The following is a 27,568-nucleotide window of genomic DNA, read 5'->3' on the forward strand; positions in this document are numbered from 1 at the left end:
TCTGTTCTTCCATCTGCCTTAATGAGCACAGAGTTTAGAACTTGGTTAAACTTTGCATTTAGATTGGCCTATTTGAATTTATAATAATAGTAATTATTTGCCTAGACATAATTAATACTAATGCTGCTAATAGTGTCAGTGACATAGTAAGTGGCTGATCATTAAGTGGGAAAGCCAAACTTTCCTAAAGTGCTTCAGGAGTCCAATATAGTTTTGGTAGAATATTGTCATGTGGTGGTAATTATAGAGAACAACAGACAAGTAAAATAATGCCTTTCACTTCCTTAGTGTTCCCTTAGCATATCAGCAGAGCCCAGAGGTGATAGGAAATATTTGTTGTGTGTCCAGTTGTACTTTACATGGGAATGTTCCATTCCCACTTCACCTCAAGACTTTCATGCTGGAAACTTGAAGGGAGTCAGGGGAAAGGGAGGAGGGGACAGGGACAGACACCAACAAAACCTAGAAATGTAGATACAGGTATTGGTGGAAAATATTTTTAAATCACCAGATTCCGGATGCTACCTTTGCTCAAATAAGATCTATTGATTACTTTAATCCAATGATTTAAAGTAAATTACCTATTATCTATCAAAAGAACAACTTTTGAAGATAAATTGCTACATGTATTAAATATTTTCAAGACAAAGAAACTAAACTATTACAATCCCTTATCTATTAAACCATAACAATTTATTTATAACACCACTGCTACATAACACCACTGCTACATTATCTGGGTGATCTAGATGGTAGTTGATCCTGCTGTGAGGGCAGGGGACTGGACTTGATAATCTCTCGAGGTCCCTTCCAGTTCTAGTAATCTCTGATAATATAATTACATTCAGTGTATAAGAAAATCATTCTTTTTAACATAATTTTTGGCTACTTGTTAGATATATTTTAAAGACACACACAGTTTAATTCAAAATTAGTCTTCACTAATTTCATGGAACAGAAACTCTATTTTTCCTCCTGGACTGCATGAATAAGGACTGATTTCAAAGACTCCAGTGGTCAGGAGTTAAATTCATAAGTGTCTGGAATTCATGTTCACAAGTAAGTTTGAGAGAAACAGTTTAGCAAAATCAACAATACTGAGCTGGTTTCAATAATTTGTAATATTTTAATTTGTACTAAAACCATTCATTACTTCCATCCAGTGTAAACTTTTTTTAAAAACTGGAAAAATAAACTGGGTGTCAAAAGAGAACCTCAAAGATATTAAAAGCAATCAGTTGAAAACAGCATCAAAACCTATTAATAAAACAAAACTTTAAAAATATTCTAACCCTGATAGCCTGAGCATTGCAGTTGGAGAGAATAGCTGACCTCACATTTTAAAGAACCTGTGAGAAGGGGCTTACAAAGAATAGAGGTTGAGGAGAAAGACTCATCTACTCTGTGCAACCAGCAAAGCAGAATCTAAAAAGAGCTATAAGAGAGAACCAACATGCCATGTGTTGGTGAGGTGGGGTGGGGGATCTGTTAGAGGACATATATAGCCCTTGGATGACCAATTTGTGTGGAACAGTTATTATTAGGTTCACCTCTGATGGCGCTCTAGAATGTTCCTGAACTCTCCCACAGAATTACATCCTGGAAGGGAAGTATTATCTATAAATGAAAAACTCTGCTCCCCCTCCCCACCCTCACACACACACACGATGGATTTAGCCCATAATCTGGAACTGGGACTATTAAAATATACTTTTGATATCATGATGGACCAGCAATTTGGTGGTTCTGTACACTGCTTTCCTCTTCATCAATTAAATGTTACTAAGAATTACAGGTTGTACCTCCCTTAACCGGGACTCCCTGGTCTGGAAACATGCGTGGTCCAACATGGACCATGGATGTTCCTGGACTACATAGCCCAGGAAGAGGGAGGCCTGGCAGCAGGGCAGGAGCACTGTAAGGGACACCAGCGACTCAGCCGGGAGTCCAGATTGTAGGGGGGTGGGAGGACAGGTGGCATGGGAGGGGAGTTCTGGCCCCAGCACAGCTCCCTAATCTCAGCAGTTGGGGAGCTCTAGCCTGGCGGCATCTGGGAAGCTCTAGCCCCAGCCAGGGAGCTGTGGAATTCTGGCCCCGTCCCTGGTTGCAGAGCTACAGACACATTCTGGCTCCAGAGGCTGGGTAATTCCAGCCCCAGCAGCAACCAGGAAGCTCTGGCCCAGGCCGTGGAGCTCTGCCCCTGTTCACGGAGCCAGGTGACTGTGGAGCTCTGTCCTAGCTGCAGAGCTCTGGCTGTGGCATTCTAGCCTTGGCAGTAGCGGGGCTGGTGAGAACCCTGGGGGGGCTGAAGCAGCAGCGGGGGCAGGCTGGAGCCCTAGCCTGGTGAGAGAATGGCCATGAGGGGAGGGACCTTCCCTGGACCATCATATCCCCTTGTTTAGAACCAGTCAGGTACGGAAGGTGCTGGATTGGCGAGGTCCAACCAGTACAAGATTTAATTCTGTGACTTCCTGTCTGTACAGGAAGATGCTTTCTCGAAGGCCTAGAAGTTCTCCAATTCCACTGTCCACTGGTGATTTAATGAGATCAGTTCTGGGCTCTGATCCTGGAAAGTGTTCTAAGCACGCAGTCAAGAATTCTTCCTCCCCCTGGGGAGTCCTTGGATGGTTCAAAGATAGAATAGATGACGCTATGCAACCAGCCTACTTTAGCAGAGAAGGTGCAATGGGAGAGGTCGGGTTGTTGTGCAGAGCAGGAAGCAATGTGGTAGATGGTATCATACTGTGTCAGATCATTGGCAGCCATTGGTTGCTGGTAGAATAGCTTAAAGCAGCTCTGGAGATGCTCTACATCACACCAGGGACTCTTTGGCCCCATCCAGTCCAAGTTCTAAGAAATAGAAAGGTGGTTCAGACCTGTCCCATCTCCTCACCCCACATAGAACCGCTGTGGAGCAAACCTTATATGTTCAGTGACTAATAACTAGTCATATATTTTCAGTGGGATGCCCCCTATGATATGACAGGACACAGTAAGCACCAATTTGTTCAGACACCAGAAAAGCACATTTATAACAGATGAGAAATTGCCACACCCCTCAAAGAGAAAGATAGGCCTGTTTTATTACCTTTTAGGGCTGTCTAGAGCAAAAGCAATAATGTTTCAATCTCATCATCATCTTTGTGGTTTTAAGGATAATAAAAAGGGGCTATAATTCTTTGAAGGCAGACTGGTGATTCCACACTGCTCATTTCATTGCCTTGCTAGTTTTGAGTTTGTTTGGTCTCCAGAGAAATGGCTTGGGGATGGGCTTTTACTGCACTGTGTGTGTGTGTGTGTGTGTGTGTGTGTGTATCATCTTCTGTTCTTTAAAAATGCTAGTCTGTTGTTTGGAATGGTTCTCACACAAATGTGCAACATAAACCAGCTTACAGGGATTGCCTGGGCAAGGAACGAACTGGACTGCATCCAGTTTTAAGTGCCGATATAAGTATTTGTGCCCAGTGCCTGCCAGATTTAAAATGTCTCTAGCCTAGATCTTTCTCTCTGTGGATCCACTTGAACAAGTGGGCTAGCCACAGTCCCTGTCCTTCCACAGTGGCTCTGAGACCTCTCCTGTACTACTCTTCCTCATAAAGCAGCACTATTGGAGTGGTTTTACCAGGGCCTCTCCTGGCAAAGGCTATCCTTAAGGCTATTCCTTTACCAGAGGGAGACACAGAAGTGACATAACAGAGTGGGAAAATGACTGTTTTCAGATCCCAGGATCGGTTTAGGAATTTATTCCGGTGTTTAACCAGTGAGGAAGTTTTTCCTAATGTCCAACCTAAACTCTTCATACTTCAATTTAAGCCTACTGCTGCTGTTTTTTTCTTCAGGGGTTGAGAATTTTTCTCCCTCCTTTTTGTAATACTGTTTTAGGACTTGAAAGCTGCTATCCTGTCCCCTCTCAGTCTTCTGTTTTCTGGACTATACAAACCCAGTTCTTTCAGTCTTCCCTTATAGCTTATGTTTTCTAGACCTTTAATCATTTTTGTTACTCTTTTCTGAACCTTCTCCAATTTTTCCACATCTTTCCTCCTGGACTCTTGTGGATTGTGCTTCAAAATTTCTCCCTTCAATCTAGGATAAGAGAAATTTGTTGATCCAGGACCATCTCAACGGTAAAATTTAAAGCACAGGCTAAAGGGGCAGAGACATAGTTGCTGAAATGAAAACAACACACCCTTTCCGCACCAGCAGTAAATGTGAGATTTATGCCTGATTTAAATATCTCTTACAAGCAGAACATATGTTAGAAAGGCAGCAATCAGCAATAGTCATCTGATCCGATTAGGCCCAGATCCCCCCCTGCTACGGTAATTAACATATGGTGACAAAGAATTAAATGAGTTGTTTTTAAAACATTAAATTTTTCGCATACATAATAAAGGGAGCAAATATGCCTGCAATTCATGATTTTTCGTATCTACAAAACATTATGAGGACTGAATCAGATTGTCAGAGCAGCAGAATATTAAATAATTTGCTTTCTGCTGTTCAGGGAGCTGGTGTCAGATTTCTGATCACATTCCTTGTTCTCAGAGGCAGAAAGGCAGCCCTGTTTAGAGATGCAAAAATGAAGAAGAATTCAGGTTCATGCAGTGTTAGCAGTTAATTAAAAATTATCTGCTGTTCATGAACAACCAATTCCAAGCCCATCTGCCAGAAATTCAGATTAGTTGCTTGCTTTCCAGAACAATAGCAGGTAATCTGCTAAGCAAACCTGTGCTGCTGAAACTCTTCAGAAATATTTTGTGGGACAGACTTCTCTGTTAAATGAAAGCTGAATGAACTAGTTCTATAAAAACAAGGAGGGTATGTCTACACTACAAAGTTAGTTCGAACTAACTTTCCTAGGCGCTACACTAGCGCTCCGTTAGGGTATGTCTACACTACAAAGTTAGTTCGAACTAACGGACGTTAGTTCGAACTAACTTTCCTAGGCGCTACACTAGCGCTCCGTTAGTTCGAACTTAATTCGAACTAACGGAGCGCTTAGTTCGAACTAGGTAAACCTCATTTTAGGAGGATTAAGCCTAGTTCGAACTAGCTAGTTCGAATTAAGGGCTGTGTAGACCCTTAATTCGAACTAGTGGGAAGCTAAGGCTTCCCAGGTTTCCCTGGTGGCCACTCTGGCCAACACCAGGCAAACTCTATTGCCCCCCTCCCGGCCCCGGAGCCCTTAAAGGGCCACGGGCTGGCTACACAGTTTGTTCCAGTTGCAAGGCTGCAAGCACCCGTGCCAGCAGACCCTGCACCTGCCACACCATGAACCAGCCACCCGAGGACACCCAGCCCTCCACTGCTCCCCAGGACCACCCTGGCGGCTCCCAGGAGCCTGCCCGGGGGCGCAAAAGGCGGAGATCGTGGACCTCATCGAGGTTTGGGGGGAAGCCTCCAATGTCCACGATCTCCGCACTAGCCACAGGAACGCGGCCGTCTACGGCCGCATGGCTGCCAGCCTGGCCGCCAGGGGCCACCAGCGCAGCCGGGAGCAGGTTCGGTGCAAAATTAAGGACTTGCGGCAGTCCTACTCCCGGGCCTGCCAGCCAGGGGCCGACCTGGAGGCCTGCCCCCACTTCCACGCCCTGGACTGCCTCCTGGGGGCTCATGCCGTCCCTGCCCCCCGGGACGTGATTGACCCCGCACCAGAGGGGTCGGGCTGTCCCGGCCGTACTACACGCCGCCAGGGGGGTGGCTTCCGGGAGTGGGGCGTGGGGCACTGTCAGGGCACGAACGCTCCCAGCCACCCGGGCGCCCCACTGATTGGCTCTTTGCAGTGTCTCTCTCCGCAGGTGGTCAAGGCCATCAACCGGGTGCTGCTCCGCAGGGTGGTCCGCCTCGCCGACCCGGATGCCGTCATCCGGGGATTCGGTGCCCTCGGCTTCCCCAACTGCGGGGGGGCCATCGACGGGATGCACATCCCCATCCATGCCCCGGAACACCAGGCGTCCCGTTACGTGAACTGCAAGTGGTACTTCTCCATCCTCTTGCAGGCCGTGTGTGACCACCGGGCACAGTTCACGGACATTAATGTGCGCTGGTCCGGCAAAGCACACGACGCCCGGGTGTACCACAACTCCTCCGTGTGCCAGCGGCTGCAGGATGGGACCTTCTTCCCTGACCGCCACATCAGGGTCGGGGATGTGGACATGCCCGTGTGCCTGGTGGGGGATGCCGCCTACCCACTGCTGCCGTGGCTGATGAAGCCCTACATGGGGCACCTCAATCCCTCCCGCCAGGCCTTCAGTGCCAAGCTGACCAGGGCCCGCATCGTGGTGGAGGGGGCCTTCGGGCGACTGAAAGCCCGCTTTCGATGCCTCCTCACCCATCTGGACCTGGCCGAGCACAACATCCCTCCCGTGGTGGCAGCATGTTGTGTGCTCCACAATTTATGTGAGAGAAAGCGGGAGGCTTTCCTGCCAGCCTGGATGGCTGAGGCTGACCGCATGGCTGGACACTACAGTCAGCCCCGCACTGCCGCCATCCGGGAAGCCCAGCGGGAGAGCTTCCTGGTGGAGGAGGAGGACTGACCTCTCCCTGCATGCCCCACTGGGACCTTCTTCCACCCTACCCCCTTCCCCTTTCCCCTCCCTACCTACTGTCAAATAAAGACACCTGTTTTTCAAACAAAAATGTTTTTATTTTACATAACTGGGGTGGGGGGAGGGAGGGAAGAAGGAGGGTGGGAGAGAGGAGGGGGAAACCTGGGACGAGGGAGCTGGAAGGGGAGGGAAGGGAGGAAGGGAAAGGAAAGCTCAGGGGTGGGGGTCCGGCTGCCTCTCCTGTCTTGCAACACTGCGGATCCGGGGGCGTTGGTGGGGAATGGTTGTGGAGAGTGGGGCAGGAGGGACGGGGGGTGTGGAGGGAGCAGTAGGGGGAGCAGCAGGGTGAGGAGCAGGAGGGGGAACAGAGGGAGCAGGAGGAATTGGGAAGCGGTCGAGCAGGCTCTGGAGGTGGCCTCGCAGGGCACGGCCCTGCTCCTCCACTGCCTCCAAGCTCCTCCGGCGCAGCCTCAGGTCCTCCTGGACCCAGTGCTCCTGGAGACGGAGCTGTTGCTCCAGGAACCGGAGGTGCCACCTCTGGTACTCCTCCTGGTTCCTGGCTCTCCTGCTTGCCCGGGCGTGGGCGGCTGCTGCAGGTGGGGTGGTGCGCCCTGCAGTCCCAGGTGCTGCGGCTGTGGTGAAACAAGAACAGTGGTCAATTACCCCAGGGGCCCAGGTGTGTGAAACCCAGCTCCCCTCTGCAAGGCCAGGGTCCCTGCAGGATCCCCAGCTGCTGCTCCTTAGTGGGCAAGGCCCAGGTGCACGGTCCCGGGGCTCCCTCTTGCCCCAGCCCCCCGTACACATAAGGGGAGCATGATGGTACTCACAGGTGGATGCCTCCCCGGCCTCGGACAACACAGGTGAGCGGCTCTGTGGGGTGCCTCGGGGGTCCCGGGTCCTGGGCAGGCTGGCGGCAGGCTCCTGGCTCTCGAGTCCTCCTCCTCCTCCTCTGTCTCTTGGAGCGGTCCCTCTGCCCCGGGGTCTATCATGTCCCGGGGGACAGGGACGGCATGAGCCCCCAGGAGGCGGTCCAGAGCCTGGAAGTGGGGGCACGCCTCCGGGTCGGCCCCTGGCAGACAGGCCCGGGAGTAGGACTGCCGCAGGTCCTTTATTTTCCAGCACACCTGCTCCCTGCTGTACTGGTGGCCCCTGGCGGCCAGGTTGGCAGCCATGCGGCCATAGACTGCCGCATTCCTGTGGCTAGTGCGGAGATCGTGGACATTGGACCTCGATGTGGTCCACGATCTCTGCACTAGACCACACGGGCGCCCGCCTCTTGCGGCCCCGGGCAGAGTCCTGGGAGCCGCCAGGCTGGTCCCGGAAAGAGGGGGAGGGCTGGGTGTCATCGGGTGGCTGGCTCATGGGTCTCAGCTGCTGGGTGTGCTGGCACGGGTGCTGGCAGCCTTGCAACTGGCACAAACTGTGTAGCCAGCCCGTGGCCCTTTAAGGGCTCTGGGGCCGAGAGGGGGGCAGTAGAGTTTGCCTGGTGTTGGCCAGAGTGGCCATCAGTGCAAGCTGGGAAGGGCTAGCCTCCCACTAGTTCGAATTAAGGGTCTACACAGCCCTTAATTCGAACTAGTAAATTCGAACTAGGCTTAATCCCTGTGGAATGAGGATTACTTAGTTCGAACTAAGCGCTCCGTTAGTTTGAATTAAATTCGAACTAACGGAGCGCTAGTGTAGCGCCTATGAAAGTTAGTTCGAACCAACATCCTTTAGTTCAAACTAGCTTTGTAGTGTAGACATACTCCAAGACTTCAAACTTGTGCACCACTTTCAGAATAGCCTGTGCTCCAGCAAAGCGTTAGGCTGCAACACACAAAAAAGAGCCCTACCAAATTCACAGCTATGAAAACACATGACAGACCATGACATCTGGTGGTTTGTATACTTTTACCCTGTACGACGTGGATTTCATGGGGGTGAGGGAAGCCAGTATTTTTCAAAGTAGGAGTCCCAATCCAAGAGGTGGCAGAGAGTTGCAAGGGCACTGGGGGGATCACAGTATGGCCCCCTTTACTTACGTGCCACCTTTAGACCTGGGCATTCAGAGAGTGGCAGCTGCTGGCCTAAGTCCCAGCTCTGAATGCGGCAGCACAGTAGTAAGTGTGGCAATACTGCAAAAACCCAACAATAACCTGATGACCCCCACACACTACCCTCCTTTGGGTCAGGATCCCTACCGTTACAAACCAATGACATTTCTGATTTAAATAGCTGAAATAATGAAATGTACATTTTTTTTAAAATCCTATGACTGTGAAATTGACCAAAATGGGTAAAAATTTGGTAAGGCCTTAATAATAATAATAGCGAAATACAATTTGCCCTGATGTCTTGCTTATACTTGAATCTGCTAAGGGGCAGAATCTGGTTCTTCTTTTATAGGCTCTGTATCTAAAATCGACATACATTGGGTCACTAATAGAAACTAGCCAGTTGCCTTAGATAACTAAGTAACACTACACTGGGATTGCTAGTTTTCCCTAGATATTCTCCATTGTAAGGATAAGGAGTCTTGCAAGTACAGATAGATTTTTATCTGTCTAAGGTAACAGTAGCAAGCTCATAAAGTTGACCAGCATACCCTATTATAAACTTTTTCATTAAGCCTGTCAATTAATGACATGCTATATCTCATGCTATATCTCAAATTAAAATTAATCAAAATTAAAATGTTTTAATCACACTGTTAAACAATAGTATACCATTGGAAATGTATTAAATAAATATTTTTATATTTTCCTACATTTTCAAATATATTGATTTCAGTTACCACACAGAACAAAAAGTGTGCCGTGTTCATTTTATATCACTTTATTACAAATAGTTGAAACATAAAAATGACAAGCAAAAGAGTATTTTTCAATTCCCCTCATACAAGTACTGTAGTGCAATCTCTTTATTGTGAAAGTGTAATTTACAAAAGTAGAATTTTATTTTGTTACATAACTGCACTGAAAAACAAAAAATGTAAATCTTCAGAGCCTACAAGTTCATTCAGTCCTACTTCTTGTTTAGTCAATTGCTAAATGAAACAAGTTTGTTACATTTACAGGAAATAATGCTGTCTGCTTCTTATTCACAATGTTACCTGAAAGTGAGAACAGCTGTTTGCATGGCACTTTTGTAGCCAGTCTTGCAAGGTATTTACGTGCCAGATATGCTAAATATTCATATGCCTCTTCATGCTTCAATGACCATTCCAGAAGACGTGCTTCCATGCTGATGATGCTTTTTTAAAAAAAATTAAATTTGTGACACAACTCCTTGAAGTAAAATTGTATAGTAAGTGCTTCTAAGGGGATTTCATAGGGATCGGTTCTAGATGTGGCACTATTCAGCATTTTATCAATGTCCTGGGAATAGGCATAAAATCACTGGTGATAAAATTTGTGGACAAAAACTGATGGAGTGGTAAATCATGAGGTCAGAGCAGTCATACAGGGGGATCCACATAAAATAAAAACCATTTTAACAGAGCCAAATACAAGATCCTACATGTATGAGCAAATAATGAAAGGTATCATACAGAATGGCAGATTGTCCCCTGAAAAGCAGCGACTGAAAAGGATTTAAGGGTGAGACAAAAAGCTGAACATGAGCTGAACAGTGAGTAGGGAGGTGCTTTTACCTCTTTATATGCCATTAGAAAAACACATTTCAGAGTTCTGTATACAATTCTGACTTTTAAAAGGATGCTTGAAAAATTGGAGAGTGTGCTGAAAGAGCCACAAAATGATTCCCGGACTGGAGAAATTTACACTAAGAGATTTAAAGAGCTCAATCTTTACAATTTATCATTTTTTGAAAAATTGTAACTTGATTACAGTATATAAGTATCTTCATGGGCAAAAAATACCTGCATTACATAGCTCTTTAATCTAGCAGAGAAGGATATTACAAAAGCTAATGGCCGGAGCTGAATCCATAGAAATTCAAATTAGAAATAAAGCACCAATTTTTAACAGTGGCAGTGATTAACCACTGGAACAAATTACCACTGGAAGTAGAGGATTCTCTCTCTTGATGTCTTCAAATCAAGACTGGTTGCCATTTGGGAAGATATGCATTAGCCAAACACAAGTAAATGGGCTCAATACAAAGGTAAATGTGTGAAATATGATGGCCTGTAATACACAGGCAGTTAGATTAGATGATCAGATAATCTATTTTGGCCTTTAAATCTATAAAGTTAGCAGAGCTGAGAAAGTAGTGTAAACCCTTGTCAGTGAACATTCAGTTACACGTTTAAATGCATTTATTCTAGTCATATTCACACCTCTTTTGTGTTTGCTTTCTGCAAACATCTAGGCAAGTAATATTTATTGATTCAAATGCTTGCAGTAAACAGAGTTCAAGGTCAAATGTGCATGATTTAAATTTAGACACGAGTATTAATGCTGAAAGAGCTTTCATGCTCATCCAGTTGGAACCAGATCTATTCAATTTTATTTATTGGACCAATCCATACTCAGTAGAACAGCACAACTTGAATTTTGAATGTTTAGGATTGAATACTTGCAGCATTTTGTTATCAGCTCTTCCAGTGAAAAAAATGATGAAATTGTGCTTTGCTTGTGGATATTCTGTGAACTAAACAGGTGTTGTGAATCCATCAATGGTTCTGCATTATGTCCTGAGCTCTAGAGAAGTATTATGTGCAGTTCCTTAGAGCTTTGAAGCACCATGAACCACTAATGGATCCAAACCTCTATCCACCTCAAATTTCCTTTTGGGGAAAAAGGTGTAGCAAAAGCTGAGCACGGATCTGTAAGTTTCTTTCTGGAGTTTAAGCATCTCTGAGTGGCTGTGTCTAGACTGGCAAGTTTTTCCACAAAATGATCTGCTTTTGCGGAAAAACTTGCCAGCTGTCTACACTGGCCGCTTGAATTTCCTCAAGAACACTGACGATCTCATGTAAGATCGTCAGTGTTCTTGCAGAAATACTGTGCTGCTCCCGTTCTTGCAAAAGCCCTCTTGCGCAAATCATTTGCACAAGAGGGCCAGTGTAGACAGCACAGTACTGTTTTGTGCAAAAAAGCCCCGATGGCTAAAATGGCAATTGGGTCTTTTTTGTGCAAAAGCGCGTCTAGATTGGCACAGACGCTTTTCCGCAAAAAGTGCTTTTGCAGAAAAGCGTCCGTGCCAATCTAGATGCTCTTTTCCGGAAATGCTTTAATGGAAAACTTTTCCGTTAAAAGCATTTCCTGAAAATCATGCCAGTGTAGACGTAGCCAGTGTGTATTTCCAGTTCAAGTTCTCTTGCTAGACCTTAAAAAGTGTGAAGAATGTGAGACTAAAATATCTAAATGATGCTATATCTAGACTGCAATCTTCTTTCAGAAGAAACTTTTCCAGAAGAGATCTTCCAAAAAAAAAAAAAAACTTCTTCTGAAAGAGAGTGTCCAAAAGCGCATCAATCTGCTTTTTCAATTCAGTCTGGACGCTATCTCACATGTAAGCTGTGATTACTATGGGCAGGATGGCCACCAGGGTATCTGTTGTTTTTCTTCTTTCCTCTTCTTTCAAAAGAACTCCCTCTTCCCTGTCCCCCCGCACCTTTTTCTGAAAGAGCTCTTTCAGGAAAAGGCTTCTTCCTCACTGAAAGAGGTATACCAATGTCAGAAAAAACCTTCTTTCTTTTGATTTTTCTTTCGAAAGAACACAATTGCAGTGTGGACATAATTGACGGGTTTTTTTGAAAAATGGACTTCCCCCCCCCAAAAAAAACTCTGTAGTGTAGACATACCCTGAATGAATCAGTGCAATTTTGACTTTTAAAAGAAGCTGGGATTAACATAATATGAACCTCACAAACTCCATGTTTCTGTAAATTTATTACCAAAGGGTTTCTGAAATTCCATGAAATGAGTTTTCATGTTGTGAATTCCAGCTTATAAGGAAGTAGCTTGAGAATTTTGTTCCTTTGCTTGGGCCTCATGTCATGTTTTGAGTTATGCTTCTGTTTTTTTTAATGGTTAGCCCCATAGCCCTAAGTTGACCTAAGTTATCCAATTCCAGCTATGTAAATAATATAGCTGAAGAGGAGATAACTTAGGTCAAGTTATTTTGGGGTCTACACCTTGAGGATTGAAAGGAGAAACTCTCCCACAGAATTACCTCATGCTTCCCTTTCTGGTTGAGTACCAGAATCAATGGAGAGTCATCTGCAGTTGATTTAGTGCATTTTTGCTAGATCCACTAAATCAACCCCTCGTGGCTCAATCACAGCTGCAATCTCCCAGTAATGGAGGCAATACCTTAGTGTTGGTGGTTAGACAGCTGCAGATCTGATATTTCATTAAGTGCCACAAAAAAAGGAAATGTAAAAGTTCTTATGTTCCCCCATGTGCCCTATGATTTACTGCAAGCTCTTTGAGGTAAATCCAAATCTAATCTATGTGCATGCTGGATTTGTAGGATCAGCATTACTATAATAATTTATCTTTAATGATTAGTTTAGGCCTTTCAAAAGTAAGTCAGGGCAGGTGTTCTCATCAGAGAATCTTGCCCCCGGATGTTGAAAGGTTGGTAATATAGGTGACTCACTATTACTATTCCATAATGTTATGAGCAAATTACCTCAGAAAGCCTTGATTCCCTTTTTACTGAAGTCAAAGGGTGTTTTGCCATTAAACTGAGTAGGAAAAAGTGCAGGCACTAAGGTCACATCTACACTTGGAAACTATTTTGAAATTACTAAATTCAACTTAAGAACTCCCAATTTAACAAATTGCTCCAGATTCCTGCTGTACCCTTTCTTGGCCAGGTTGGCAGTGATCCTGCCATAAATGTCAGCATTCCACTTTTCGGTGCAGAGTTCCTGGAGGTTGGACTCCTCCCAACACACACTGATGAGGTCCAGGATCTCTGCACCAGTCCAGGCCAGAGCTGTTCTGTTTCCCTGGGCAGTGGAGGCCGTGGGAGCTGAGGGAGTGTTGGGGCGCTCATGTCTCGCAGTAGTGTTTGATTGCGCAGGGCTCATGAAGCTGGCTACATGGGACAGGCACTTCTCTTCTTAGGACTTCTAGAGTTTTGCAGGAGGAGGAGAGCAGTGGACACGTCAGGTGTGGACAGAGCGGTCAGAGCTGACCGCTGCGGGAAGCCTCCAAAGGCTAATTAGTTTGAATTAGTGGCACTGGAGTGTTTGCACTAATGTTATTTCAAAAGTACAAGTTTGGAATTAACATTTTTGATGAAAAACAGGAGTACAAAGTTTGAATTCTGCAGCCCATTATTCCAAAATAGCAGGCTTGGTAGTGTGGCTCCACTGCTTACTACTTCGAACTTGTTGGGTGGGGGGAAGCGGCATTTCAGACTAAGGTCCTACCAAAGACAAGGGCTCAATGTGTTTAAAGAAGCCACATGGGTTGAAAATGTTGTTCTATGTATTATTCTTGTGTGTGGCAATAGGTGGAATTCCTTAATTTAATTTAGCATTCTGAGGGTAGCAAGCTCACTACATGTATTGTAAATTATTTTTATGTATTGGTCTGTCACCTCACATTATTGTTGGTGCCTCACAAAATAAACAGACGTGGTTCCTATCCCGCAACCTAAATTTGTCATGTCTCAATACGTGAGGGTCACAATATACTGGAGGGAAGGGAATAGGAAAAGATAAGACTCATGAAGGCACTGACATATGTTTCTGATTCTGCTGGTTTTGTTAGTTTGAACTCTGAAGATTTGAAACCACAGAACTATTCTTCTTAAATTCACTAACACTCTTGTGAAATATCCTTATTTTAAGTATTTTGTGTCATGTTATCTCCTTCATTCGGTTTTGTAGATGTCTTGTTTTTCTTAATATTATGACTAGCCTGAAATGTATCCAATGAATGTTTTTGCTACAGTATAAGGTTGTGTTTTGGTAAGAGACACATCAGGCAGTGGGAGATAGGGAATTGTATTCAGAATGCTAATAGTTACCCATGTCATGGTTTCACTGAATTAAACTCGTTTAGGCCAAAATGAATGTGGCCTATGGGAAATCCCAATGACTGGCTATGCAGCAAATCCCACTCCCATCTTTCTTCAGGAAAATCCAAGAACAGCCTCTGGTACTAGCCCTGAGTGGGATGTGAAATGGTTTCTCGTGTGTTTTATTAATTAAGTGAGGAATACCAAGAATAGGAAATAACCTTCATGTTTTAAAAAAGTCTATATAATAAACCCCAGTGCTTGTTACTCTGGAGCCTTCTCTTCTGATTGTTAGGCATGGCTCTACGATAAATTCAGGACTTTGATTGCTTTAGTAGAAAGAAAATATTTGTTGTTGTTCCCCATATGGGATGAAATAGCAACTATAGTTTATCCTATAGAAATGGATGTAATAGTAACTGTGGAGTCAGTTATTGATAAATTACAGAAGAACTTCAGAGTTAACATCTTGGGAATGGAGATTGTTCATAACTCTGAAACGTTCATAATGCTGAACAAAACACTAGGGTTATTCTTTCAAAAGTTTACAACTTAACAGTCATTTAATAAAGCTATAATAAAGTTTTCCGTTAAAAGCATTTGCGCAAAATGCATCTAGATTGGCCACGGACGCTTTTCCGCAAAAGCGCTTTTGCGCAAAAGCATCCGTGGCCAATCTAGATGCACTTTTGCGCAAAAAAGCCCCGATCGCCATTTTCACGATCAGGGCTTTTTTGCACAAAACAAATCTGAGCTGTCTACACTGGCCCTTTTGCGCAAAAGCTTTTGTGCAAAAGGAGTTTTGCCCAAATGGGAGCAGCATAGTATTTCCGCAAGAAGCACTGATTTCTTACATGAGATCGTCAGTGTTCTTGCGGAAATTCAAGGGGCCAGTGTAGACAGCTGGCAAGTTTTTCCGCTAAAGCAGATGATTTTTGTGGAAAAACTTGCCAGTCTAGACACAGCCTTTCTGTCTCTACTTAAAATGCAGCTGTACTCCAAAAAGTTGCTTAGAAAAAGGATTGTCTGATTCCATCTTGATGAATCCCAAAACAAATTTGTTCACTTTAAAAAAGAGCCTAACCATTACATCTGAAGTCAGTCTGGGTTCTTTCTAGTTTACAGATCTTCTCAAGTAATAAAAATCTCGCTTTCAAAATGTAGTTAACAATGCTCTCAATTTGTGCATCTTCTCAGATTGCAAGGCACCATGAGAAAACCAATCTATTCTGAAGGGTGCTGTTCTGCCCCCATTAGCTGCACAACAGGAAAACGTTTGATCTATAGCTCCTACAGTATAGGGAAGATGCAGTCTCAATCCAAGACAATGAGACTATGTGATAGGTAACCTTGAATGTCCCTTAGAGTTTCAAAATGTGTTGGGTTAGCCCTGAGCTGATATGGTACCAAAGCATTTAGGAAACAGTGCAGATGAAAAATGCTGATTTATGTTAATTAATGCAGACCCCTAAACCAATTTAAGCCACTTGTTAATTCCGTTGATGACAAGTCACATTGAACCATCGTAGTTGAATAGCTTAGTTATTTATTATGGCTGTGATCTGAAAAGCACTGGGGAATGTTAATTTTGGTGGGTTCAAATTGCTAAAGGCACACGATTCATATTGGATTCATGCCATGAGATTTATTTCATCTAAACAGGGAGAGACTTTCACAGGACCTTAGCAATTTGAAATCTGTTAAATTGCTAAAACTGCTCAGCCTTTCAAGTGAGCTTCACTTCACTTGAGACTTTTTAGATGGTAGTTTCCATCTATGGTGCCAAGTTGAGTTGAGAGTGTCTTCTCGCATCATTTATGTACAGCACATGTTTTTGTCATACATTAAATGTAAGATAAGAAACGGAGCTCTCTTACTCAAATCCTGCAAAATGAAGAATTTTCATGGTATGTGGCTTGAACTGTTTCAGGCTACGTCTAGACTACAAGCCTCTTTCGAAAGAGGCTTTTTCGAAAGAATCTTTCAAAAAAGCTTCTTTCAAAAGAAAGCGTCTAGACTACAAGCAGATTTTTCAAAAAAGCCACTTTTTTTTTTAAAGAGTCTAGATGGTCTCTTTCTAAAAAGCACAGTTTGCATTCAATAGCATCTTTTTTCAAAAGAGTTCTTTCAAAAAGAGGCATTATTCCTCGTAAATTCAGGTTTACCATGATCAAAAAAACTGCCGCATTCTTTTGATTTATTTTCAAAAGAACATGGCTGCAATCTAGATGCAGCTACTAAAAGGGCTACTTTTTTTGAAAAAAACCCTGTAGTCTAGACACACCTTCAGTGTAAACAATTTCAGGCAACAAACCCATGTAGTGCTGTATCCACGTCCAGATAAATGAGAGTGTGTGCAGGGCTGCATAAAGGGGGAGCAACTTCCTTGGGGTCCAACAATTTAAAAGAGCCTGGGGCCCCCGACTGCTACCGCTGCTACCTCATCAGCACCAGCAGTCCTTTAAATCGCCTCTGGAGCCCCAGGTGACACACTGCCGGCGGCACTAACAAGTTGGCTGAGGGAGAATTCTGCCCAAGGCTCTGCCCCTACCAGGGGCCTGGAGCCAGCTCATCTCAGGCCCTGGTAAGTCTGTTGTACGCCCTGAAGGAGTGCGCCTGATACAGGAGACAAAGGTTTTCAAGACACTAACCTAAATAAAATAAAGAATACAAACTGAAGTGGGTGAAGAAAAGTATAAATTACACTTTGATGTGCCAGCCTGACAGGCATGTTAGAGGAAAGCTTCATTCCAAAGGAAGGCAGTGCCATTTCAATATCACCTCTCCTTTATTTGTAATATTTATTTCATTATATCTGAGATTGGGGCCTCTTTGTTCTGGACACTGAAATTCCATATTAAGAAACAGTCCTTGCCCCACAGAGCTTACAATCTAAATAGAGTGACTTTAGGTTGAAAGCGATGACCAAAGCCACACACCTGGCCACCGGTAGAACCAGGAAAAGAAGCCAATGCTATGGCTCATGTTCCAGGGGCCTACTTCCCAGATGTACTGCTCCCTCTCTCTGCTCTGTGTTGGGAGAGGGAAGCAAGGTCTCAGGTGCATCTCCAGTAGCTGCCTTAGCCATATTTTATCTGAGCCAATCCAGTTCACTTGTCAAACTGTGCTCATCTCCCCCTCCAATAGAGGGGCTCCTTCTGAATCTAGCCCTGTTTCACATGCTAACCATCTACCCCATGATACATACCAACAGTGCCTCCTCTTCAGCCTCACAACATTCGCTTGATTAAAAAAGTTCAGCAGAAATTTACTTAGTGGAACAAAAAAGCTGCCCACAGCAGCCTCCGGGTAGATTAAGGCTAAACTATGGGCAGATTTATACCTTGTACAATCCCAATTACCTCAGTGGATTGTACCAATGAAAATCAGCAAAGAATTTGTCGCAGAATTCTTTTACAGCCCTACCGTTTCCATCTGTCTATAATTAATGGAAGTTATTACTGATTAAAAGAAAACCTGTAGAGTTTCTTAGAGAACCTCTATGTATCTGTGGGCTTTGAAACATAAGGGTCAGCCATACTTTGACATTTTTCTTTGAAGTATTTCCTCAGAAAGGATATATTGCTGAAAAAGTAAACTCTTAATTCCAAGGTTAAATAAAAGCAGCAGTGGAGATACTATACCTGAATGTTATCAAACTAGCAATTCTCCGTCAACCGCTCCTGTATTTTACTGACATCCACTAGCCTGAGGTGGGGTCAGTTATGAAGAGTTGTTGGCTATAACACATTGTGAGAACTGTTCATAACAAGTCTATATACTCTGTTAGTTTCAAACCAAGGCATAAAGTATCCCTTGAACTGTATCAGTGGTCTATGCCTGACACTTCTACTTGACAACTTTTCAGAATTAAAACGAGAATAAGGAAGAGTCTTCCCCATTCCGTTGGGGGAATCAAAAACATTAAAATTACAGTTAAAATGCTGAAAAAAGCAAACTTCCTATAAAAACCGATTGGTCTCACTGTTTCCACATTTTCTCTTTCTATGCTCCACTTTCACTTCAGCTTGCCATATCATACCCTATGTCTCCAGTGGGGAGAAGAGATGTGATTTTTTTTTTAATAAAGTAAAAACCTCACTGTAAAATTCTAGTGTAATGCTAGGGAAGCTGGGTCATTTTACCTAAGTGAAGTTGGCCAAAGTAAAATGTAGACATCTCCCCAGTGCTTACCTCAAATAACTACATTGAGGTAAAACTTCCAGTACATTGATTCCCAGTAGAATTTTTACAGTGAGAGAACCATCTTGTAAAAAGCACTTTCTTCCTCATGAAGATAAGCCCTTACTGTGTCCCTGTAAATGTCTCTCTTTTTCTTCTTACTTCATGCACACACACTCTCTCTGACACCGTGGGCCAGATTTGCCCGTCCATGATTGCAGCTTTGCCATTATTTTCCCTTAGAGGCTACTGGCCACTAGTGTGGTTTTGGGGACATGAATACTGGGTTTTGGTAGAGAGCAAAATCCATACAGTTTTGTGAAAACCTGTAACTTGTCACTTTCAGGTTGTTTGATTTGACAGAAACAGTGATTCAAGTAATTCGTTAGGCAAAAATGGTTTTTTTTAGACTGGAATTAAGGGAAACATACTGTTATTTTTGGAACTGTTAATAGCTAGGCAATGCATAAGCCAATAACAAAGGGCATAGGTGATCTTGATTCAATTGTCTACTATTGTATCCCTGGTCTACACTAGGAGATAAGTTCAAATTAAGATACATAGCTTCAACTACATTAATTGCGTAGCTTAAATGAACGTATAGAAACTCAAATTTTGGCGCCATCCATAATGCGGGAAGTCAAAGAGAGCACACTCTCCCTTCGACTTCCCTTAGCAGGACTACCAGCATTGATAGGAGCTCCCTCTCAGTTCAAATTAGCATGTCTTCTCTAGACCCACTAATTCGAACTCCAGACGATTGACTGTGGCTGCTTCAATCTTATCTGTAGTGTAGACATAGCTCCACAGTCTTTTCTATGTCACCTTTAGTAAGACACTTTCTGTGCCTCAGTTCCTCATCTGCAAAATAGGGATAAGAACACTTACCTTGCAAGGGCATTGTGAGGGAAAACACTATGGGTATGTCTAAACTACATACCTCTGTCGGCAGAGGCATGTAGATTTGTTTTTTGGCAAAGGCAAATGAAGCCGCGATTTAAATGATCGCGGCTTCATTTACATTTACATGGCTGCCGCGCTGAGCCGACAAACAGCTGATCAGCTGTTTGTCGGCTCACGCGCTAGTCTGGACGTTCCCCCTGTCGACATCAAAGCCCTTTGTCGGCAGCCCCGGTAAACCTCATTCCATGAGGAATAACGGGGCTGCCGACAAAGGGCTTTGATGTCGGCAGGGGAGCATCCAGACTAGCGTGCGAGCCGACAAACAGCTGATCAACTGTTTGTCGGCTCAGCGCGGCAGCCATGTAAATGTAAATGAAGCTGCGATCATTTAAATCGCAGCTTCATTTGCCTTTCCTATGTGTCTAATCTACATGCCTCTGCCGACAGAGGCATGTAGTCTAGACACAGCCTATGAGTGTGAGGTGCTCGGATGCTATAATAATGAGGGACATGTGATTTCTGAGAGAGAAAAAGTTCCCGCATTTGAAGTTTCTATTTATTTGCTCATAGTACAGTTATTGGGAGGAGGGGAGGGTTGTTTTTATGCAGAACTGGCAATTGTTCTGTGCACATATAAGGACACTAAAAGGAGCAATCCTCTAAGCAAATGCTTGGAAGCTTTTGTAGGTTAGGAAGAAGTCTGTATTTCAGATTTTTTGTAATGGATCCTTTCCATCAATTTTTCTTGGAAAGTATTCTTTTCTTGGATTCTAGCAGTCACTAACTCTTCCTTTCATTATAAATTATTTTGTGGTTCTATGAAGCGATAAGTCACCCTGGAGCTTAAGTGTAATTTGTTCAGCCAATTTCTATTATTCACAATATTCAAAAAATCTTGTATTTCCTCCATTGATTATAACTATTTTCATATTTTTGACAGCCTGCAGTCAAGGGTAAATTTTCTGACTTGGCAGCTGGAAGAATCCATGTTCTTGCCTTCTCTGTAGTCTTGTGAAAATTATTTTAAGATTGAAGTATTCCCACAAATGAACAGATCACTGACTAAAACAGAGGAAGAATTTCTTCCTCTGATTCAGTGAGAGAAAGGAAATGAATCTTACTGGTTGCATGGCCAGTACCGGCATGCTAAGTATCTATTGTCAGTCTCTTTTCTTTCTAATTACAAGACAGTATAAAAGGTATGCTAGACAATTTGTAACACCTGATGGATATATAAAAAATCCATTTCATAGTTTTCAATGTATATGATCATTTCATTACTTCAAGGTAATATAGGCACTATAAAAGCCTATTAAAATATCTTGCTTTATGACATGTGGAAAATAATCAATGGCTTTATATTAGATAGGTTTGTAATGAGTGAGAAATCTGTTCATAATTGTTCCTATCAGTGTGCTGTGTAACATGCAAAGATGTATATTATTCTATGGGAACCAACACAATAACTTTTCCTCTCTCTCTTTCCCAAGCTGTCTCTTTTTAGAGGACAGGCTGTTGGTCTGAAGGGTGTACTGCGTGCTGTATTATCCTGCAGAACCTGGCCAGGAGACAGATAATGCCTTTTTTGGAGGGGGGATTGGACATAATTTTCATCTTAAAAGTACTAAGAGAATATTTTGAAATTTTACTGGAGTAATGAGTCCAAACAAGTCAACGTTTTTGGTGTAAAGCCTGCATAGAAAACCAGAATAATTCTGCCATCTCATTGTAGATCTGAGAGGGAAAAGGCAGTGCTTTGATATTAACCAAGTTAAAGTTACAGGAGCATTCAACTAGCTTTTACAAAATTACTGGGCCTTTCATTACCATGCACACAATAATGATTATATTCTAAAATTAATTGAACACTACCCCTTACTCTTACACTCAGTATTTATTCTGCTCCATTTCCAAGATCTCGACTGATTTTGATTAAGGTGGTGCAAGTAATGTATCTGTATGCATATGTAGGTGTTTTAGCCAAATTTTCAGTACTTATACTGCTGTTTAGATTCAGCTCAGTTTTGTAGCTATACTATATAGTAATCTGGCAAACCACAGAGTGGTTAGATGGGCTCACTCCCCTATGAAATCTACATTACACCATAAACATCTATGGCTATACAGGCCCTTCCTGACCCATGTGTTCCAATGACAGAAAATCAGTGAACTTAAGAGATCTTTTCAGTTGTTCTCTCCAAAGAGCTTGTCTCAATTAATAAATGTTCTTTATTTACATTTTAAATGGTGCAATAGTAGATAGGTCTTCCGATATGTAAATACCAACTCTGGGGGGGGGGGGTGTTTAAGGTGCAGTGTTATTGGTTTGAATTTCCTGTTGATACGTTGAGATCCATAATCATGGAAAATTCCAATTTTTAAAAATAGCATCCCTGCTTCTGCACTCGTTACTACAGAGTTAACAGTGTATTTAACAAACATCCTGAAAAAGTGACTTTATCAGTGGTTTGTTTGTAGCCCTTGACTTTACTGCAGGCCCTCAGAAAGTAATTAACTGACTAGTAAAATGACCTCTGTTTCAGTAATGGAAAATGTTGTGTGTTATTTCAAAGCAATTTGACAAGAAAGAGTTTTGCACCAGTGTTCATGTCGCAAAGAAAGATTGTACTGAAACATTCAGGGCCTTGCATGAAACTGTCCTTCAAGGCCTCTCTGCTGAGCACAGCCTCTTGCTGTGCTTTCCTCATGGCACTGGTGTCTGGTTGCTCAAACTCCCTGGCCAGGCATTCAACTTCAGTGTCCCCTCACCCCTGGCAGAAAAGTCTCCCCTTTGTTCTCACACAGGTTGTGGAGCACACAACAGGCCACCACCACGAAAGGTGTGTTGCACTCACTCAGGTCCAGATGGGTGAGGAATCTCCTGAACCTCCCCTTTAAACATCCCCTTTAAGCACATTTTGCACTTGCTCAGCCTGGTGTTGAACTCCTCCTTGCTGGGGTCCAGGCTTCCCATGCAGGGCTTCATGGGTCAGGGGAGCAAGGGGTAGCCTGCATCATCCAGGATCATGATGGGCATGTCCACTTCTCTGACTCTTATTGTCCAGTCTGGGGAAAAAATGCCAGCGTGCATCTTTCAGAAGAGAGAGGAGTTCTAGAAGATGCGGGCCTTGTGTGCATTTCCCAGTCATCCAACATTGATGTTGGTGTTGCATCCCTTGTGATCCATGAGCACCTGCAGCACCATGGAGGAGTAACCCTTGCAGTTGATGTATTCCAAGGTATGGTGGTTGGAAGCCAGGATGGAGATGTGCTAGCTGTCTATTGCCCCCCACGCAGTTGGGGAAGCCCATGTCAGCAAAGCAGTCAACCGTGCTGTCCGTGTTGCCCATAATAACAGGACATGGTTGATGGCTTTGGCTACTTGCAGAAGCACGGACCCAATGGTGGATTTCCCCGCTCTGAACTGGTTCCCAACTGAGCAGTAGCTGTCTGGCGTGGTGAGCTTCCACAGAGCGATGGCCACGCACTTCTGCACAGGGATGGCAGGCTCCATGTGGGTGTCCTGTTGCCTGAGGGCAGGGGCGAGTCACTCTCAGAGCTCCAGGAAAGTGGCCTTGTGCGTGCAGAAGTTTTGCAGCCACTGCTGATCATCCCATCCCCGCATGACAATGCAGTCCCACCAGTCTGAGCTCATCTCCCTCTGCCAGAAGCGGCGTTCAACTATGTCCATGGGTTTGAGGGGCGTGCGCAGCAGCAGGAGCACCAGGACTGCAGGCCATAAGGATTTGTGTTCCTCGTTGTCCTTGTCCTTGTCCTGTTCCTGCTGTAGCAACATGCAGGCAGTCTGGAAATACTGCACCATGAGACGCAGCACGAGGGCCGTGAGCATAGCACTGGTTTACAGCAGCTCTGGCTGCATGGTGAGAGAGCTGTGGTGTCCGCGTGGGCAACCAGAGCACAGAAGACGTGTGCTCATGGACATGGAGGAGTGCCTTGTGAGACCCAGTCATAGAAAGGAGTCCCTGTAAGCACATGTCACAATGTGCCAGACCAAGCAACCACAGGAATATCCACCCTCCTGGTGCCCTCACCAGAGTGCTTCTGGGGGCTTTAAGTCTGAGGCAGGCTCCTTTAATGTGGACGCACTATTTCAGACTAATTTCAATGCTTCCCCATGGTGAGGACATGCTAAAATTTGTTAACTCAGGAGTTCTTAAGTCGAATTTAGTAATTTCAAAATAGTTTCCTACTATAGACAAGACCCAAGAGAAAAGAAACATGTTGAAACATCCAAAGGGCCTCTGCAGTGTCTGCTCCCTTTTCACAGCAAAGGAGATGGGAAGGGCTTGTGTCTCCTGCAATTATTTGATATTATATTGAGTTATTTGCAAAATACAATATGATTGTGTAACTGAAAATGCATCATAAAGTACAGACATGAGTTGCAGAGTTTTAGTTACATGTGTAAGTTTAACTGCAGTATTTCCTGTTTTAAACTTTTTAACCACACAGCTGTAACATTCTCCTTCCATATTTATTTGATGGAATGGTGATCCAGTCCCCTTTTTATTAGCTATGCTGCTATAAACCAGATGCCAGAACTTTTTTACTTCCTAGTTCATTCTATTTCTGGTTTGCTGACTTTGCTGAGCTTTTATTTAACTTGCTTCAGGCACTGTTTTCATTTGCTTGTTTGAAGTTTAGTTTCTCATGTGTCTCAGAAAATCTTGAAAAGTAAACTGGGTTTTAATATTTTCTGCTTGCTTGACTTTCAGTAGGTGAGAGGAGGGTGTAGTAATGTGAGGAATACAGGAGCAGTCTGCCTGTGGAAATTTTACTAGGGGCCCTGAAAAGTGAATGGTTCCACTGCTAGAAAGAACATCACATCTCTCTAAGTTAGATGCAGTGCAGATGGATATATTTAAGGTATCATGTCAAATCTATATTATGTAAGAGCACAAGCAGCAGGTGTTTTCAAGTGAAACTTGGCCGAATTAAAAAATTGCTGACAAGAATAGGATCTCAATTATTTCCCAAGAATCTTGGTAACAAAGACGTGTTCTTTGGGAGGTATGCTGGGTGCTTGATATGAAACCTAGAAAAGACAAAGATCCTGGCCCAGAGAAATTTCTATCGAAAGTTAGTCCAAGGAAAACACAACCATATTCAGCGAGTGGTACAGGATGGGAAACAGTCCAGGATTGCATGGCTAGCACACCATCACCTGTTACAAGCAAAAGGCAGTGACTGTTCTCCTTGGTGACTGCACGTATATAATTAAGTTATATTAGAATGCGTAAAGGATTTGAGCACTTTCCTCTCCTAATGTGGGCAGGAATAGCGAGGTGCTAATTGGTTGTTTATGGAGCCAGCCTATTAGTTTCCATAGACAAACAATCTGAACTATTTTTAGATGACTTTAAGTTGTGTTCTTTAGAACAAATATATTGATTTAAATATTGCATTAATTTCAAAAGCCCACATCTTGTGTCTAATACTAGAGCATTCTAGGCAAACTATCTTCTCAGTACAGCAAGCACTTTTACAGACACACATGGATTTCATTAGATTTTGTGTAAACAGATATCATATGTAGAGGACCATTTGGAACAACATATTGCCTTTAAATTGTGCCTTGGATAGGAAAAAACAGCAGCTTAGCGCACATGAACACTGTGTGAGGCACCTTTGCTACTGCTTGCACCTCATGAAGTCATCAAGACCTGTGCATTAAGGCTGTAAAATTATGTTGCACTCCATTTCCACAGCTGTAAGTAACTCCGTAAGAGGTACTGCAGCATAGGACCAATGCGGAGGAGAATGTATTATGTGCTCATAGTAAGATGCATAATGTCCTTGGATATTAATTCTTAAATCCCAAGCACTGGATGCAAAACAATAATATGATGTATGATAAATATATATATTGTTTTCACTCCACAACCGCAAATAGCTTTTGAAACCAATGTTTACTTTTGAAATAGAAATTACTTTGGATAAGAATCAGAAGCCTCTGTATACACTGTTGCCTAGAATTCTTTTTCATCAATACAAAAGGGTGTTTCCTTTTGCAAATTGTATGTAATTTCAGGTCCGTTTTGTTACCTCCTGTTGTTGTTCATACTTTAACCCGGGAATTTTAAGAGGTAGACAGAGGAATATATTTCTTATTAATTTCCATCACTTTGAGATTGTTGATTATTGTTATCTAGAGCAGCAAACTGGAGAGGGAATATCCTAACTGAACTGACCTTAGATAACATACTATTGTTACATCTATAAATAGGGAGAAGAGAGACAGCCCTCAGCCTTGGGTGCTTTATTCAAACAAAAGAGAAGTAAACACCAGTTCCCTTATTTCCACTATATTTTCTCTCTAAAGTTTTTAGTCCTTGTACATCACTAAGGCCGTGTCCAGACTCAGGGGTTTTTTCGGGAAAAGTAGCCTTTTCCCGAAAAAACTTCCCCTGCGTCCAGACTCAAGCTGCGTTCTTTCGAAATTATTTCGAAAGAACGCGGCTTTTCTTTCGATGGTGGTAAACCTTGTTTCACGAGGAAGAACGCCTTCTTTCGAAAGTTCCTCTTTCGAAAGAAGGCGTTCTACAATGTAAAGAGGCCGTCTTCGAAAGAGAGCATCCAGACTCGCTGGGTGCTCTCTTTCGAAAAAGCGGATTTCCTCTATCGAAAGATCCGCCTGCAGTCTAGACGCGATCTTTCGAAAGAGGCTCTTTCGAAAGATGCTTTCGAAAGAGCCCCTTTCAAAAGAAGCCTGCAGTCTAAACATAGCCTCTGTTACCTAAGGAACTGGTTTTGTACAGAAAGAAGAGACCTGACATGCTTGTGAGAATGTGTTCTGTGTGTTCTCATCTAAGATGAAATGATCAGTCTATGGTAAATTCTATAAAAATCAAACCACTAAGAAAATAAAGACTTAAAGATAAGGAAAGATCATTAAGAATGAAAAAGCAAATGTGAATGCTCTGATGCTAATTCTGCCTTGAGATTTAAAAGGTTGCTTTAGCACACTCCAAAGGATCTGGTGGGAACTTGAACATTAGTTAATTATTTGTTGAAGAAATTTAAGTGAATTTTGAACAGGAGCCAGTAATATTTACAGAAGCAGGAATGTTCCTATTATTCCTCTTCACGGAAACAGTGTGCAAGGTCTTAATAATAACCATTTCATTTCAATTTTAGCCATTGTCATCTAATATCTGACATTTAAAATAAGTATGTTCAAACCTTTCATCCAGAAGAACACTCTGCTGTACGTTATGCGATGTAGACAGAAACGATGTTACTGAAGTGCAGATGCTTCTAGGGTGGAACACAACCCCTATAAAATGACACACAAAAACAGTGTGCCACAAAAAGGGGCGAAGCGGACAGGAGCTGCAGACGGGGGAGTTTGAGAGGGAGTTTGACAAAGGAAGGCCTACGATGGTCAGGAAGACCCGCAACACCTGTGCCAGCACTGCTTCTGTCTCCTCCACCGGTGCCTGTAGCCAGACAGAGCACCTGAGCATGGATGCCTCTACCCAGATCCTGGCGTGGTTTTGCAGGGACTGTGGATTGCAATTCCCACTTATTGATATCCAGGCTGGGGAGATCATCCAATGTGAAAGGTGCCTGCTGGTGGAATCTCTCAGACAGCAGGTGGCAGAGCTACAGGAGGAGGTGGCTAGGTTGAGGAGCACTCGCATCCATGAGAAATTCCTGGACCATGTTCATGAGGAGACAGCTAAGGTAACTGTCCCAGTACACAGGACTGGAGACACACCACTGGTGGAAGAGGAGATGGCTCAGGGTGGACAGTGGCAGCTGCTCCACCCCTGCTCTGAACCCTCCCTCCGTGGTACTAGGAAACCATTATGCTCTTCTTTATATAGGAAATAAGCAATCATCCCCTACACTGGAGGAGGAGAAGCCCCGTACCCCCAAGACTGGGAGGTCTGCTGCCACCACTGCGAATAGGAAATGTAGGGTAGTGGTGGTCGGAGACTCTCTTCTGAGGGGGATGGAGGAACCCATCTGTCGCCCTGACATTT

This window comes from Pelodiscus sinensis, chromosome 14 (assembly GCF_052426305.1).
Source record: "Pelodiscus sinensis isolate ZL-2025 chromosome 14, ASM5242630v1, whole genome shotgun sequence".
NCBI classification, from domain to species: Eukaryota; Metazoa; Chordata; order Testudines; family Trionychidae; genus Pelodiscus; species Pelodiscus sinensis.